This window comes from Temnothorax nylanderi, unplaced genomic scaffold (genome assembly GCF_030848795.1).
Source record: "Temnothorax nylanderi isolate EJ_2023f unplaced genomic scaffold, tnyl_v1.0 TNYL_tig1308_pilon, whole genome shotgun sequence".
In the NCBI taxonomy this organism is placed as follows: Eukaryota; Metazoa; Arthropoda; class Insecta; order Hymenoptera; family Formicidae; genus Temnothorax; species Temnothorax nylanderi.
The window spans coordinates 1-17,958 of NW_027250370.1; the positions used below are offsets into that span (position 1 = coordinate 1).

The window sequence follows — 17,958 nt, forward strand, 5'->3', positions numbered from 1 at the left end:
CTTTCTTCCCACCTTTCCCTTTCCCCATTCTCCCCTACTTTACCTCTTTTTTCACTTCTTTTTCCTCATCCCAACTCCACCACTTCCCCTCTATCCAAATCTTTCCGTACTTTACCCAAGCTCTTCTCCTATTCCTTCTCTCCTTCTCAGCTATCCTCTACAGGCTCCATTACATTTTTCTTTCCTTCAAGGTCATGTCATCCTCTATTCTTTCCATCCTTCCTTTCAACACATTCTTCCTCTGCATTACCTCTCTTTTTCTTTCTCTATCTTTTAACCTAATTAAACCATTTTCTTCTCTTTCTTCGTCTTACTTCCTATCTCTTTTACCTCCTCTATTTCTCCCTCCACCCCCATATCTAGCCATATCTTCTCTACCGCTTCTTTTAGCATTCCCTCTTCCACCTCCACCCCTTTTACTACTATATTGTTTCTCCTTCTGTCTCTCTCTTCTAACTCTCCCCACCTTTCTAGCTCTCTTACTTTCACTTCCATTGCTTTATCTCTTTTTCCTATCTCTTACTTTCCTTCCTCTTTCACTTCTCCCTGCCCTTCCTTCCTTCCATCTTTTTCCTTCTCTATACTCTCCAGTCTTTCTTTCAACTCTTCTATCTCCTTCTTCAATTCCTCCCTTTCCTTCTGCCATTTCACCTTTCTTTCTTCCACATCCGCCCTCATCTTCTTAATCTCATTTTTTATCATTTCTTTCTCTTTCTTGCTTTCTACCTTCTACCCTCTCTTTCTGTTCTTTCTTTAATTTCCGTATTTCCTCCATCATTTTACTCATTATCCTTATCATCTGTTCTTTACCCTCTGGCGATCTCACCATTTTCCTACTCCTTTTAAACGCCTTTTCCTTTTCTCCTCTTCCCCCTTCCTCTCCTTTTCTTTTAAAATAATTATCCATATCCGCTTTATCCTTTCCCTCAATTTCCTTTTTCATCCCCTCTACTCTCCTTTTTATCCCCTGCCTTCCTCTCACCTTCTTTATTCTATCGTCTCCTTTTCTCGCTATCTCGCTTCAAATCTACCGCCGCCCTACTCCTTCCCTTCTCTCTCCGAGATGTCACTACCTGTTCTCTCAGCCTTTCTTACTCTTCACCCGCGATGTCACCACCTCTCAACCGCCTGCCAAACTTCACTTTTTCTCTAAGGTGTCCCTAACCTCTTTCTGACCACACACCGTTACTAACTAACATCTCCTCTTCTACCCTTCCTTGCTTCTCGCCACCACTTCCACCGCCTTCGCCACCTCTCCCTTCCCTCCACCACTACTCTCCTCTCTGCTACTACTCCTAATCTCACTCTATGCTTTATTTTTCGCTCTCTATCGCGCTTGCTAACCACCCGCTTCCACCGCCTCCTACACCAAAAGTCCCTCTCCCTCTCTTATTAATTAATCACATATTATTTTATTTTTCAGACTCCCTTGTACTTTTTCAATCTTTTTCATCTTACTCATTCTCTCTCATTTTATCTCATTTTGTTTTATTTAATTGTTTGATTCACTCTCAATTACGTTCTTTCCATCACTATCTTTATGTAGTCTCCTTCCACTGTCTTGTATAGTTTCCTTCTTTCTCATCTATTCTGCATCATTTTTCTAATTTTATGCATTTTACTGCTTTACCTTCTCTCATTCTTTTTTATTCTTATTTGTTCTCACTCATAATGCTTTATTTTCGCTCATTGTCTTCTCTTTATTTCTCCCATTCTTTTTTATCTTCTCTGATTCTCTCTGATTTTTGTTCATGTCCTATTATTCAATTTTATTCTCATCTATTCTCTTAAATTCATATCCTGTCGTCCTAATTCTGTCTCTTTTCGCATTTTGCAGCCATTTTTTCTTATTCTCACTAATTCTCTCTCTCTCTCTCTCGCTCTCCCTCTCTCCCTTCTCTCTCCCTCTCCCCCTCTACCCTCCCTCCCTTTCTTCCTCCCTCTCTTTCTTGCTATCCCCCCCTCTCTCTCTCTCTTTCCCCCTCTTCCTCTTCCTCTCTCTCCTTTTTTCTGCCTCTTGGCTCTCCTCTTTCCTTTTTTTTATTTTTTCTTCCTTCTATTTTTTTTAACTTTATGATATCTTAATCATAAAGAATAAAGAATCGTATATTACATAAAACACGCTGTAGCTATCTTCATCGTTGATGTGATCATGATTTATAGCATCAGTTATATCAATTATTGTTTAAAAATTTAAAGAAAAAAAAATTTGCTTTTTCTTGTCACGCAATGACTCAACGTAAATTTTTTTTTAAATAGGACGGACTTTAAAAAAAGCTCTAAAAAGAATAAAAAATGAAAAAAATTAACAAATAAAGAAGCTTTCAAAAGTATGAAATAATACTTTTAAGAATTTCTTTCAATTTTTTGAAGTCGGCGCCAAATTAATGATAATTTTAATAGCGTTTTTCATTGGCAGAATTAGTGCGCACTTACAAGTACGCTCCAGTTCTGCCAAAGAAAAACGCTATAAGTATTCTTTTCAATTTTTTGAAGTCGACGTCAAATTGATTTAGTAATTATTAATTTGGCGCCGACTTCAAAAAATTGAAAAAAAAAAAACTTAAGAATATTATTAATTTGGCGCCGACTTTAAAACATGAAAGAAATTCTTAAAAGTATTATTTCATACCTTTTAAATCTTCTTTATTTTTTAATTTTTTTATTCTTTTTAGAGTTTTTTTGAAAAATCGGTTTTATTAAAAAAATTTTTTATTTTAAATTTATACTTCTTTAGTGCGTTATTCAATTGATACGAATCAAAAATAATAATTTATTATTTGCTTGTAATTATTAAGTAGCATATTTCCTTACTGCTCCGTACCCTGATGTTCTAACGCGATATTTTATGTACTAAAACTTTCCGGAGCAAGGATTGCTCTATAGTGAAAACCGCATCCGTCCAGTAGTTTCAGAAAAAATCGTGGACATATCTACATCAAGAGACACGGTAGTGTCTCGTGCCAAGTACACGCGGAGCGAGACCGACCGTGACTCTTTTACGCGACGCGACGGGTTGCGAGTACCCAAGATGTTGAGATCTCGATAACGAGTGAACGGATCAAGTTCTAAGTAGGCTTGATCGATAGCTTGGGGTCGACTTTGGGGGGGTATCTCCTATAATATTTTCCGCTACGTGCCCTACGAGCGGAGATATTGCGACGCAAAGTCCAAATGTGAAAATTTATTTTTAAGATACGGAGATACGTCGTCGTCTCTCAATCAATATAACATATATATATCAGAAAATGTCACTTTCACTTTTTCGACGCTGGCGGCGCAGGTATCGCCAGTTTCGATATCGCGCGCGTATTTCGATCGATCTATAAGTAGGCAAATTAAATAAGGTCGATAGACTTATCGGTCAGGAGGAAGATTTCTATTTAGGTAAATTAGGTATTAGGTATATAATACATATTGTGTCAATTGCTTCATGTTTATCTGGAGAGATTTCGTATCCTTACATCGTATTACCACCGCTGCCGGAAAAGAAGGTTCTCTACGCTTGGCAGAAAGTGCCGCTAGGGAATTTTTAAGTCGATTCTTATGAATCAAGCTTGAATTCGACGTCTAGGTATCCCAGGTTGCCGATGACGAGGTCCAGATAGTGCGCTTCATAGTTTTCGGTGTCCAGGTGTAATAATACGTTGAATTCGATGTCTACGTGTCCCAGGTTGCCGATGACGAGGTCCACATAGTGCGCTCCGTAGTTTTCGGTGTCTACGTGTATTAATACTTTGAATTTGATGTCCACGTGTCCCAGGTTGCCGATGACAGGATCCAGATAGTGCGCTACATTGTTTTCGGTGTCCAGGTGTAATCGTACGTTGAATTCGATGTCTAGGTGTCCCAGGTTGCCGATGACGAGGTCCACATAGTGCGCTCCGTAGTTTTCGGTGTCTACGTGTATTAATACCTTGAATTCGATATCCACGTGTCCCAGGTTGCCGATGACGGGATCCAGATAGTGCGCTTCATAGTTTTCGGTGTCCAGGTGTAATCGTACGTTGAATTCGATGTCTAGGTGTTCCAGGTTGCCGCTGACGAGGTCCACATAGTGCGCTTCGTAGTTTTCGGTGTCCAGGTGTAATAATACGTTGAATGCGATGTCTAGGTGTCCCAGGTTGCCGATGACGATGTCTAGATAGTGAGCTCCGTAGTTTTCGGTGTCTACGTGTATTAATACGTTGAATTCGATGTCTAGGTGTCCCAGGTTGCCGATGACGAGGTCCACATAGTGCGCTCCGTAGTTTTCGGTGTCTACGTGTATTAATACCTTGAAATTGATGTCTAGGTGTCCCAGGTTGCTGATGACGAGGTCCAGATAGCGCGCTCCGTAGTTTTCGGTGTCTAGGTGTAATAATACCTCGAATTCGATGTCTACGTGTCCCAGGTTGCCGATGACGAGGTTCACATAGTGCGCTTTGTAGTTTTTGGTGTCTAGGTGTATTAATAACTTTAAATCTGAATGTAGGACACGTAGATATCGAATTCGAGGTATTAATACACGTAGACACCGAAAACTACGGAGCGCACTATGTGGACCTCGTCATCGGCAACGTGAGACACCTAGACATCGAATTCAAGCTTGATTTATAAGAATCGACTTAAAAATTCCCTAGCGGCAGAATTAAAATTATGTCATGACATAATAAAAATTCGCTGAATTAAAATTATGTCTAGACATAATAAAAATTGGACGAATAATAGTAACCTTTCGGAAGTAGAGGTTTTAAACTTGAAATTTAATTTTATTCATTTTAAAGATAAATTTAGTGTTCCTTCAATTTTTGTGAGAAATGTATAATTTACTTTTACTTAAATATTATTAATTTTTATGTATTTGTTGGTATTGCTAATTTTGTGAATAATTAAAAATAAAAAATAAAAATGTTTTGCAGATCCTTGCTTAACACTACAAAATAGGTGATATCAGTACAAAATTACCTTTTTCAAAAAAGGTAAAAAAAGTGCCAAGTACACGCAATGTATTTTGTAAATTCAAAATTTAACCTAAGTGGTAGCTTTATATCTTTTTCACAAATTATATTATCTAACTTAACTCAAGTGACATGTATTTCAAAAAAAAAGATGTAAAATCTTTAATTTCTTCTTCACAAAATTATATTACCTAACTTAACTCAAGTGACATGTATCTAACCTAAGTGGTAGCTTTATATCTTTTTCACAAAATTATATTACCTAACTTAACTCAAGTGACATGTATTAAAAAAAAAAGATGTAAAATCTTTATTTTCTTCTTCACAAAATTATATTACCTAACTTAACTCAAGTGACATGTATTTCAAAAAAGATGTGAAATCTTTAAATTAAATTGCGCCAATTGTAAAGAGAATATGTATATTGCTTTGAAAGATAATTGTTATGCAACTACTTTAAAGAAATAAAACCCAAGTGGTATCTTCGTATTCCTATTCAAGGGTCTTCCTATTCTAAACCCAAGTGATAATAGCTTCTTATTCTCTTTAACAAATTTTTAATATTACAAAGAATCATTTTAATTACAAAGAATTAAAGAAGTAACAGTACAAAATAAAAATATTTAATTAAAACAAAATAAATAAATTTTTCTTGTAAAAAAACTTGGCGCTGCTTTTTTACTCCTGTCGCATTCTTCCCTAAATTATGTTTATTGTTTTTTATTCAATCAAAATCTTAGTACTAATGTTTAAATTTTAATGTTTAAATTTCAAAGTCTAGCAGCGCCAAGTTTTTTTACAAGAAAAATTTATTTATTTTGTTTTAATTAAATATTTTTATTTTGTACTGTTACTTCTTTAATTCTTTGTAATTAAAATGATTCTTTGTAATATTAAAAATTTGTTAAAGAGAATTAAGAAGCTATTATCACTTGGGTTTAGAATAGGAAGACCCTTGAATAGGAATACGAAGATACCACTTGGGTTTTATTTCTTTAAAGTAGTTGCATAACAATTATCTTTCAAAGCAATATACATATTCTCTTTACAATTGGCGCAATTTAATTTAAAGATTTCACATCTTTTTTTGAAATACATGTCACTTGAGTTAAGTTAGGTAATATAATTTTGTGAAGAAGAAAATAAAGATTTTACATCTTTTTTTTTTTAATACATGTCACTTGAGTTAAGTTAGGTAATATAATTTTGTGAAAAAGATATAAAGCTACCACTTAGGTTAGATACATGTCACTTGAGTTAAGTTAGGTAATATAATTTTGTGAAGAAGAAATTAAAGATTTTACATCTTTTTTTTGAAATACATGTCACTTGAGTTAAGTTAGATAATATAATTTTGTGAAAAAGATATAAAGCTACCACTTAGGTTAAATTTTGAATTTACAAAATACATTGCGTGTACTTGGCACTTTTTTTACCTTTTTTGAAAAAGGTAATTTTGTACTGATACATCATACTCGCCGAATTGAGAACCTCCTTTTTGAAGTCGGTTAAAAATAAATTATATTTAATTTTTTATCATGAAATTAAATTTTACACGTGACTGTTATGTCACATAGAAATTGATATATAAATCTATTTTAAAAAATAGAAGAAACAATTAAAATTTTTAAAATTGCTCAAAAATTTAAAAAAAGATAGAACCGACTTCAAAAAACTGTAAAAAATAAGAAAAAATTTTTAAAAATAAAAAAGCTTTACATTTTTTCTTACTTTTAGAGCTTTTTTGAAGTCGGTTTTATTAAAAAAAATTTTTTATTTTATACTTTTTTAGTGCTTTATTCATTTAACATGATTAAAAAATAATATGTAATCTCTTTCAAATATTATATATCTTTCTACTTCTTTCTGCACTTTTTCAATCAGTATCTCCAATATTTTTGCAATATTTTAACCATACAGGATAACTCCATCTGTTTTTGTTACATATAAAATTTTATTGCATTGTCTCGTATACTCTCCTTTGGTTTTAGTCTGTGTAATTCCTTACTTGTTGTAATTGGATATCATTTAAGGATAACATTTTCTTGTAATTTTTATTTGAGAAAAGTCGCTATTTTATAATTTAAATAAATCTTCGGGTAATTATGAAGAAAAGTGGCTTCCTCACCGATTTGTCTAAAACTTAATAAATATTGTGTAGGTCCACCTAGCTTACTGGCTGAAAAAGTGCAAAAAAGGGAGTCTTAAAAAATCTTTATTAAAACTTCTATACACATAAAATCCCGAAAAGACGTAAAATGTAAGTGTAAGAAAATCGACCAATCCTAATCAAGTATTGTGCTGTCCGTAATCCCAGTAAAAGAAAATATTAGATTAAAATTAATCGATTTTCTTATGCTTATTACCTTTTATGTCTTTATGGGATTTTATGTGTGAAGCGGGGAGCACACACTTCTGCACAACGCATAATGCGTAAGCATAAGAAAATTGATTGGTCTATTTCCTTATGCACATGTGTATGGACCAATCAATTTCTTATGCTTACGCATTATGCGTTGTGCAGAAGTGTGTGCTTCCCACTTGAAGGTCTTTAAGCCCCGGACACACACTTTTTCGTAACAGTAACAGTAAAGTTTCGACCAATCGCTTTGTTCGATTCGGGAACATACGGTCGTACATACGTTCCCGATTCAAGCAACGCGATTGGTCGAAACTTTCTGTTACTGTTACGAAAAACTGTGTGTCCGGGCCCTTAAAGGCTGTTGCACATAACAAAGTTTAAAGGTCAATCCAGACAAACTTGCATAGCGCATAAACATAAGCATAAGAGAATTGATTGGTCCGTATGCATGTGCATAAGGAAATAGACCAATCCGTTTCTTTATGCATATGGTTATGCACCTATGCAAGTTTGTCTGGATAGACTTTTATGGCTTCTGCCCACAGAACACGGAAACGCTTGCCGCGCGGCAAGAAGCGACACGGTAGCTAATAAACTTTTGGTTCTTACAGAAAAGTGACACGTTGCTTGGTTACCGCGTCGCTCCTTGCTGCGCAGCAAGCGTTTCCGCGTCCTGTGGGCAGAAGCCATTAGTCATAATTGTAAGGCCATAAGAAAATAGACCAATCACACTCGATTATTCTTCAAACGCAAGGAGAATAATCGATTATGATTGGTTTATTTTTTTACGACCTTACGATTATGGCTGAATCTTTGTTACGTGCAATGGCCTTAAGTTTGATCAAAATAAGCTCATAATCGTATTCATATATCGCATCGTTTATATTAAAGGAAATTCAAGGTTTATTGTACTAATTGCCAGTTTACGTACAGAAATGATTTATTTTTAAATTTGATCAAATTACAATCAATACAAATATATCGGAAACAAGCAAGTTAGAGAATATCTCAGTTTTTTGGCTACCATAAGAATATTCAGATAAAATGACAGCTATTTTGTTAGGTGTCGATATATTGCATCAACCGCCATGTGTTTTTGCAAAATTCATGAGATACGTCCTATTAGTTATTATCATATCCGGAAGAAGAAACAACTGTTTTAAATTGATAACTGATTTTTAATAAATGTTGATAATCAATTTAAAACAATTGATCATATCTATTTTATAGCTTAGTATAGTAAAGCTAGTTTATTTGTTCAGACATCCACATTTCCACTAAGTATTATTATAGTAATAAAGGTATGCGCTAAGTCTGTACTTTAGCTAGATATCATAAAACATGTATCATTCTTTCTCTCTGGTACATCATACATTAGTATTACTAAGTATACGTTTACTTTCTTTTTAAATCATACGAAACAATGCAGAAAAAAACTCGATATCGAATTCTAAAGTTTGATATAGTGTATGCTTAGACTGTAGTAAAAGTAAAAAAAATATATATATAATAATTAAAAGAAAAGGAAAAAAAGAGAAAAAAAAGAAAGAAAAGACGCTTAATTACGTGAAAAGTGTATTCAGAAATAAAAATCGATTCCTTGTGCACATCTGACCGTGTTAAATTCAAACAAGTCATTTTCGTCATCATCATAATGTTATTAATCAACACAGCTTTGAAACGTAAAAATCTAGTGTTGTTAAATAACTCTACTAATAATCGTAAATCAAAAACTCAATTTTCTCAAGTAAATAGAAAGGAACATCATTGGGAACACCTTTGAACCAGAATTTCTTGAAGCTGCCGCCTACCATTGTTACGATTAAATAATAACAGAAATCCATTTTCCTTGTACCGCATCGAGTTACATCTTAGTTATGTCACATTCATTTTTCGGTTTTCATAATCACCTCCGATAGCGCGTATCAAAGTAATCGACGAGATTATTGGGTCGAGTAATAAAGTGATAAAGTATCAAAGCAACAATACATATTTTACCTCAATACGGAACATTCGTGAAAAGTATGTTGAATAATTTGCCCATCGGATTAAGACACTATCAAGCTAAATTAAATAAACTCGATACCAGAACATCACACTACGAATACCAAATTGTATATATTGTGTAAGTACTGAGCGACATATCTAGATGAAAAATCTATCCAGAGCGATAATTGACGTACAAACCGCGCGTTATCCAACCTAATATTGGATCGTTAAACGTTAACAAGTGACCAAGGTGTACCATACGATACATCCACATAAGTTAGGAGAGCTTAGTATAAAAATGAGGCACAGTTTCACAAACAGGAAATCCTTCTTACCAAATGCTACTCCTCTATCTCCCAATAAATATATCCGTATATCAAACATGACAGTGTAATTACCATCATTAAACTAAACCATGCATGGATATTAATACTATGTGTCCTTAAATGTGTTTAAGGAGAATGACGATTTCTTAAATAACTGTCGTATTCTTATGTCGGTAACAAACAGTCTTAACAACGAGTGTAGACTAATCATGACGCGTTCTATAATCGTGTAATCCTTGCGTCGGTATGCGTCATGTTACGTGCTGGGAGTTAATAATTCTCATCAGGTGTAACGTAGCAACGTTAGTAGCGATTGGCAATTGGTGACGACGCAACGTAATTGCTTAATCACTGGTACCATTAATCAGAGTTTCTTTAGGCTTATTGCTCTGCTGCATATGAGGAGGACGAGACCGATGTTCTCTTTGGCCTTTAGGTCCCTGAGAACTGTTGTTAGATATGGATACGTCGTTCGCGGGTGTTCCTTCCTTGCTATTCATGGTCGATTGGTCGCACGGGCCGGCATTACTGCCTAAACAAATGTATATAGATTAACTCTAAATGTATTCATATACATATACAAATATGCGCGTCAGCCTACCGATCAAGCACGTCTTTCACACGCGTACACACGCACACGTGTACACGCGCACGTGTACACGCGCACGCACGCACACACACACGCGCGTGATCAATAAGTATTATTATTATTACCTTTATCAATGCTTGAAACATCTTGGCTGTCTAAAACAGTGTCTTCGTCATCGGTAGTACGACGATATTCATCTCTGCGATCTCTACGCTAGGTTGGAAGATGACTTTGTCTGCCACTCATATATCCTAAATTACTTCTCTGATAACCACCTCTTGACAGTAAAGCCCCGAACGCAATCTTCACTGCTGTCCAAAATATCTCTACGTAATCTTAATAAACTTTTATAAAACAATTTCGAAATAATACAAGCGATAATAATTTTTATTATTACCTCTCTATATATCTTAAATATGCATGAATTTTCTTCCAACTATATTTGTAATGTCATCAACTTTTCACGCTTGTTGAATATTTGCACCATGAGCACTAATAGCTAATCCCATCAGATCTTCTCGAACATTAAATTCATCGGTATATCTAAAATAAGGCAAATTTTACATAATGCAAAAACAGTAATTATTACATCTGCTTATATATATAAAATATATGATTACAAAGATAAATATAATTTACTGTCTGTATCAAAAATCTATAATTACTGTAACGTGTACCTTAGATTAGATTTGTACGAACAAGCAATAAATATTGAAACATTATAGATGACGTTAAAAGATAATAGTTACTTTCCATTTACATCAAAACTCAGATAATTCTCACTTGTGATGTCATTCTGTCTTTATTATTCATTAATTGCCAAAAAGGCTAGAACGACGTCACAAGTGAGAACTTATCTGAGTTTTGATGTAAAAATGTAAAGCACCTATTAATATGTAAAATATAATTTATATATATTTATTTATTTACTAATAATATCATGTATATTTATATAAAATTCTAACCTCGCGAGACACCACGCGAGCACACGTCATTGCGTTAAAAGATATTAATGTATAATATAATTTATATATATTTATTTACCAATATTTTATCAATAAATATTTATATATAATAGTGAATTATATTTATTATATAATAAAAAATCCTACTAACCTCGCAAAACACCACGCGAACACACGCCACACACGTCACATCGCACGATTTACACACGCGAAACTCGCCAAACTCGCCGCAATCTCGATCGCGCCGTCAATCTCGACCGCGCGCCAGCCAATCACGCACGCGGAAAAGCGGCAACACTACGTGCGAGATATTCGACTCCAAACAACAACTTCTCGCGTCTCCATGACTTTTTTAATATAGGACTAGCACACACGCGCGCTAACGCGCGCGCTTTCACGTCCAAACTTTTTCCGTTCCATTCACCTTAAAATACTCGTCCTACATCACCATGTCTCTCCGTTAAAATGTATTCCCCTTCTCATCCACTGTACTAATGTTCATTCGCCATCTCTCGTTTCTTTTTTTCTCTCCGCTCACTTCACATATCTATCTTTCCCATATTTTGTTTTCTTCTTTTTTTTACTTCTCGCATAAGACTTATCACACTTCGCTTCCTCGGCTTTCATTTTTTTTTTTTTCCCTTACACTTCACATTTGTTATCCCCTCTGCTTTTACTTCTCCCATTCTTCCTTTTTCTTCACTAATTATCTCTTCTCTTATTTTTTCAATATTTCCACTACCACCTCTAATTTTCTTTATTTTTTATTTTATTTACTGAAATATAAATCTATCACATACTCGTTCTTTGTTACTAATTTTTCTTATTTTTTCCTTTATTTATCAAAAGATAATCTATTACATATTCGTCTTTCTTTCCCATCTTTCTTTTTTCCACCTTATTCTTCACATTCTTTATCCCACTATACCTCCTTTGCTTTTCCTTCTCTCACTCTCTCTTTTTCTTCACTATCTCTTCTTCCATTCTTTTAATCTTTTCCACCGCCATCCTTTTTTTTATTTTTACTATCCCTAATATTTTGTTTTTATTTATATTTATATTTATCTGTTTATTTATTTATTTACTTATTTTTCTTTATTTTTTTGTTTTTCTTTATTATTTCTTTATTTATCGAACTCGCCGACATCTTAATGAACCAACCACTCTCGCGCGAAAAAGTGATAGTAATATATATCGACAGCGCGATACATATCGACTTAAGACACATCAACTTCTCGATCAAAATTAATTTTTTTAAGTTTTATTTCTTTCCTTCTTCTCTTCTCTTTATTTTATAAAAACCTTGATTATAAAAAAATGTAAGAATTGTACACAGCACATAAATTTCTTTATAATTTTATTATAATTATAATTATTATTGAAATAATTATAAATTATAGCATTAATTATATATGTTATTACTTAAAAAATAAATTCCATGATCCCTTTTAGCATATTATAAATTAGGAAAACTTAGAAAAAATACAGTTAATATCAATTTTTTTTAAGTTACATTAATTCTTTCTACATTTTTCATTTATATCATAAATATCGTTGTGAATGACGTAAATATTACAAATAGTTTGCAAAAAAATGGAGGTATTAATTACGAAAAACCATCGATACGTGTTGCAAAATTAATATATTTCAAAAGTGTACTCTGATGAAACGTGAAATTTTTATAATATATGTATATAAATGAGTTCATGATCGCCATTGGCGGACCTTATCATTATTAAAGCTACAACTCATCTATCGTAACGCTTTGATCGTGGTTGTAAGCAATGAAGCCGTCGTAAACCGTATATCTATGTATATATAATATATTTATAAACACATTTTTTTTCATATGTCGAGAAAACTGACAAGTTAAGTTATGTTGTAACGCCAGACAAGCGTCGTAATCGTAAAAAATTCAAGCTGAATCAACTCATACGATGAGTTTACGATAGCGATTACGACAAGCGTTACGGTCGTTTACGATGAACATTACAATAGATGTAGTTGTAGCTTAAGACATAATTGTTACACATTACTTTTCCAGTACAGTGGAACAACTATACAACAATGATCATATCTAATACAATATTTTATATATACAATATAATAAAAAAAAATGGTACAAATTAGAAATTGCACATTGCTTTCTCATCATTTCAAAGAGAGGAAATTAGCATATTGCTTAATCAACATTTAAAGACGCACATAAAGCTCCTCTTATGAGGAAGCTTGTATTTATTTGATGCAATTACTATTTATTATTTTGGCTGCCTTATAGAGGAAGTTTATTTGTGTGCGTCTTTAAATGTTGATTAAGCAATGTACTAATTTCTAATTTCCTCTCTTTGAAATGATGAGGAAGCAACGTGCAATTTCTAATTTGCGCCATTTTTTTTTTTAATAAAAATTTATCTATCGGAAAATAGAAAAGAACGTTCTTTGAACATTTACTAATGAAAGATTATCGTATAGTATCAATACACTGTAATTAATTATATTTAATTTAGTCTCTTCTACCCCTATTTCATATATAATTCATTAAGAGAGATTTGGTTCATTATACTTCATAAGATACAAATTTTTAAATATCAGAGAATGCGTACAAACATAAAAACTTTACAAAATTAGATCTAATCAACCAAATCTTAATGAGTTATATATGGAATTTGAAACAGACCAATATCTCAAAATTTGCGGAAGTTACAGCGAAAATAAACATTTCTCAAAAAATTCAAAATAATTTTTTAAATACCCCTTTACCGATCTTCACTAAATTCAACCCTATCTCCTTTACATGATACTCTATTATTTAAAAAAAATGCATCTCAATATCTCAAAATTTGCGGAAGTTACAACGAAAATAGACATTTCTCAAAAATTTAAAAATTAAAAAAAAAAACTCTTTACCAATTATCACCAAATACAATCTCATCCTTCCTTAAATGATGCCCTATCGTTTAAAAAAAATGCATCATTTTACATTTTATTACAGAAGTTAGAGCAACCACGGACATCAAATCTGTACATACACGCACATACATACACACACACACACACACACACACACACCACACACACACACACACACACACAGACACTTTTTAAAAATGCAATTTTTGACGTTTTAAAACATTTTGAACACATTAGCAGCGGCAACTCCAAAATTTTTTTGTTCATGAAAAGCAGTTTCTTCTATAAGAAAACAAAAAAAAACATTATCGAGAACTACTCGAGCTGGATCTTGTGTAACGACGGTGTACGTCAATATCGAGGATTTCCTGATAAGTTCTCTCTCTCTCTCCGCGACCGAGTTTTTATTCTGCGCTGTGGTGATCGAGAGCTTCTACGACGATTCATGAACGACAAACATCTACATCTGCGATAACGTGGCGGGGTGTTCTTATCACTAACCACCCCATCGTAGTGGCGCGCGTTTCCCATATCCGGTGACATGCGTCGCATTGGCAATAGTCGGGGCTTTGGTAATAATACTGGAGCAACCGTTATTTCCTGTGGCCATCTATATATATATATATATATATATATATATATATATATATATATATATATTGTCCTGTGAATAGACGAGATGCGTTAACATGATCATAAAATAGTCTATTAAGTACAAAATCGATATGAATCGCATTTTACCTCCGTCCATATGTTTCATAGTATTTTCGGCTTCATCCGGAGTTTCAAATTCGATATAACTGATTGGGATGAAACTTATCTAAAACAAAGTCAACTATCTTAATTTGATTATATGCCGGAAATATTTGTACGACATGGTCTTTGGTGACGTTCCGTATTAGATGACCGATGTGTATTTTTGTTAGTCTAGGAATCGGTGAACGCTCTCTGCGCTTTCTATGTAGGGAAGGAGATCTGTAAAATTAAAAAACAACTATTAACTCGATAATTAAATATAAACCAAAAAAATTAAAAAAGAGTCAATTTTATAACAGATACGATACCTGGATCGTTGATTTTTGTTTAGCTTTTTCGGAAATAGCATTGTTTTCTTTCTTTCTTTCTTTATTACGATTTTTATCCTTGTTCCTATCCCTTTTTCTCTCTCTTTCTTTGTCCCTTTCCTTCTCCTTATTATCATATCTCCGTGAGGCACGGCACTTTTGCTACGACTTCTCTTCCTCCCGAAATTTCTGGAACTGGCTGAAGAGCTGACAGAACTACTGTATGAACTACTGGAAGAGGAGCTTGATCTAGAACTACAGCCACTGCTGGAGCTTGAAGATCCTGAGCTGTTGTCTGATGAATTATCGAATACATTTTCATATAAATGCATGAATAAAATACAATTCAAAATATTGTATAGCTTAACGATAAAACAATCGGTCATCGAACAACTATTAACTTAATAATTAAATATAAACAAAATATAAACAAAAAAATTAAGAGTTAATTTTTAACAGATACAATACCTGGATCGTCCTTTTGTTTATTTTTTCGGAAATAGCATTGTTTCCTTTCCTCCTTTCTTTTCAACGATCTCTGTCCTTTCCCTCTCTCTTTCTTACCCTATTCTTCTCTTTATTGTCATGTCTCGATGAGACATCAGCATTTTTGCTATAACTTCTCTTTCTCTCTCGATCTCTGGAACTGGCTGAAGAGCTGACAGAACTATAGAATAAACTTCTTGAAAAGGAGTTTAATCTGGAACTATAGCCACTACTGGAGCCTTGAAATCCTGAGTTGTTATCTGATAAATTATCGAATACATTTTCATATAAATGCATCAATAAAATATAATTTAAAACAAAATTCTATATGGTTTTATAGATTTACACATGCTTTTATTGAAAAAATTTCTGAAGGAAAAAATGATTTATACATATATAATCATGTTTAATTGAACATAATTTGATATAATAATAAATAAGCTTTGTCCCTTTAAAAATTCTTTGTACGTAAGTATAAATCTATAAAATTATATAAAATGAACAATGTTTTACCATAAGTATATGTATGTAGACTATATGTATATGGAGGGGTTAAAGCCATAGTGGTGTAAGTCCTTTTTTAACCTATCGAGTTTAGTTCATAGATGTAGTCTACACATGCAGATATGTTGAAAAAAGAAGAAAAAAAAGTGGTCAAAAAAATTGACTTACACCACTATGGCTTTAACCCCTCCATATATACATATACATATCATATAGATATACATAGACATATATGTATTTCATATACAATATTTACATATACATATACGTATATCTATATGTATATGTAAATATGTATAAAAAAATAGTTTAAACTTACCTCGTCGGAACTCATTTGGCTGGTATTATTTACTTTCTGCTTTAATTTTTAATCATCCCAAAAGAAATGTGCATAAATAATGACAGTTCTGTTAAATTTTTTTGACGATGTATCAGTAAACAGTAATGTCCTGCAACAAATAAATCAAGAAGGTAAACATAGTATCAATTTTATTAATTAATAGGTAAAGTTAAATTTGTAAAAAAAAAACTAATTCTCTTCTCTCCAAATAATTTGTTAAAAGGAAATTTATAAGAAATGATTATTATATATATAAATTAAATGTCATTAAAGATTTTACCTCTTTTTGATGTCTTTTGTTTTCTTTTCTTCTGTCTCTCTCTCTCCCTCTCTCTTCCTCTTGCTTTATCTTTTTTTGACTCTCTTCTTTATTTGATTTGCCCATTTCTCTCTTTTTTCCCCCCTCCCCCCCTCCCTCCTTTCTTCTTTCCCGGTTTTTCTATACTTCACCTTGCTCTCTTTTTTCTTTCTGTCTTTTTCTGTTTTTTTTCTCTCCCTCCTTCCTCTCTTCCTCTCTCTCTCTCTCTCTCTCTCTCTCTCTCTCTCTCTCTCTCTCTCTCTCTCTCTCTCTCTCTCTCTCTCTCTCTATATATATATATGTGATATCTCTAGCACACACGCGCGCTAACGCGCGCGCTTTCATATTTCATTACTATTACTTGCTTTTAATAAAACTAATATATATATATATATAAATAATATATAAAATACATAATTTATTAATCTTCTCCTTAAAGTTACAATTACTTAACATTTTTCAACTTAACTTCAAACTTAAATTTATCTTTAAAAACAGGCTTCTTCATAGAGGAAGCAATGTGTAAGTTTCTACTTGCATAGTTAAAACTATAAGGAAGCAATGTGCAAGTTTCTACTTGCTCACTTAAACACGTTTCTACTTTTTTAATTATACTACAATATTTTTTGTATTATTTACAAAACTATGCATAATAAGAGAAATAAGAAAGTTATACTTATACAAATTTTTTTAATGATTAAATTAAATTATATAAAAATTACCTATCTTTATTTCTTTTTCTTTTGTACATAACTTTATATGTTTACATAATATTAAAAATAAATAAACAATTACGCTTTCATGCGGTTAATTGGCAATCATCATGACGATACTACCATTGGTTTTGGTCCTTGAATCGTCAAGACGTTAATAATCTTTGATGTATATATATATATATATATATATATATATATATATATATATATATATAAGCATCTCATTTTTATAATAATTTAAATTAATTAAATTATTTTTATTGCAAAAATATTACCTCAGCCAGGGTTCGAACCTGGAACCTCCCTCATTCTGTGTAGAGCGTCGTACCAATTCGACCACCGAGGCATATGGTAACATTTATTGCAATAACACACTAAACAATAATAGGATGGAGACACTGATATTAAGCCGTGGTGTATAGTAGAACCTAAAGAATACATTTGTAATCGTTAATAATATATAAACAAT

The 17,958-nt window shown here is 32.8% G+C and overlaps 1 long non-coding RNA gene and 1 pseudogene across 5 annotated transcripts; both read right to left on the minus strand.

Moving 5' to 3' along the window:
• Nucleotides 1-8,520: 8,520 nt before the first annotated feature.
• On the minus strand, nt 8,521-11,517 carry LOC139787164 (uncharacterized). 5 transcript variants are annotated; one of them, XR_011722541.1, is made up of 4 exons: nt 11,323-11,517; nt 10,604-10,749; nt 10,332-10,550; nt 8,521-10,149 (listed from the first exon to the last, which is right to left on the minus strand). It is a non-coding gene; the product is annotated as an uncharacterized lncRNA (long non-coding RNA). The 5 variants fall into 5 exon arrangements; XR_011722540.1 differs by having other exon boundaries at nt 10,332-10,532; nt 11,323-11,513; XR_011722542.1 differs by having other exon boundaries at nt 10,332-10,514; nt 11,323-11,512.
• Nucleotides 11,518-14,109: 2,592 nt separating this feature from the next.
• Nucleotides 14,110-15,527, minus strand: LOC139787163 (uncharacterized; annotated as a pseudogene).
• Between the last annotated feature and the right edge of the window lie 2,431 nt (nt 15,528-17,958).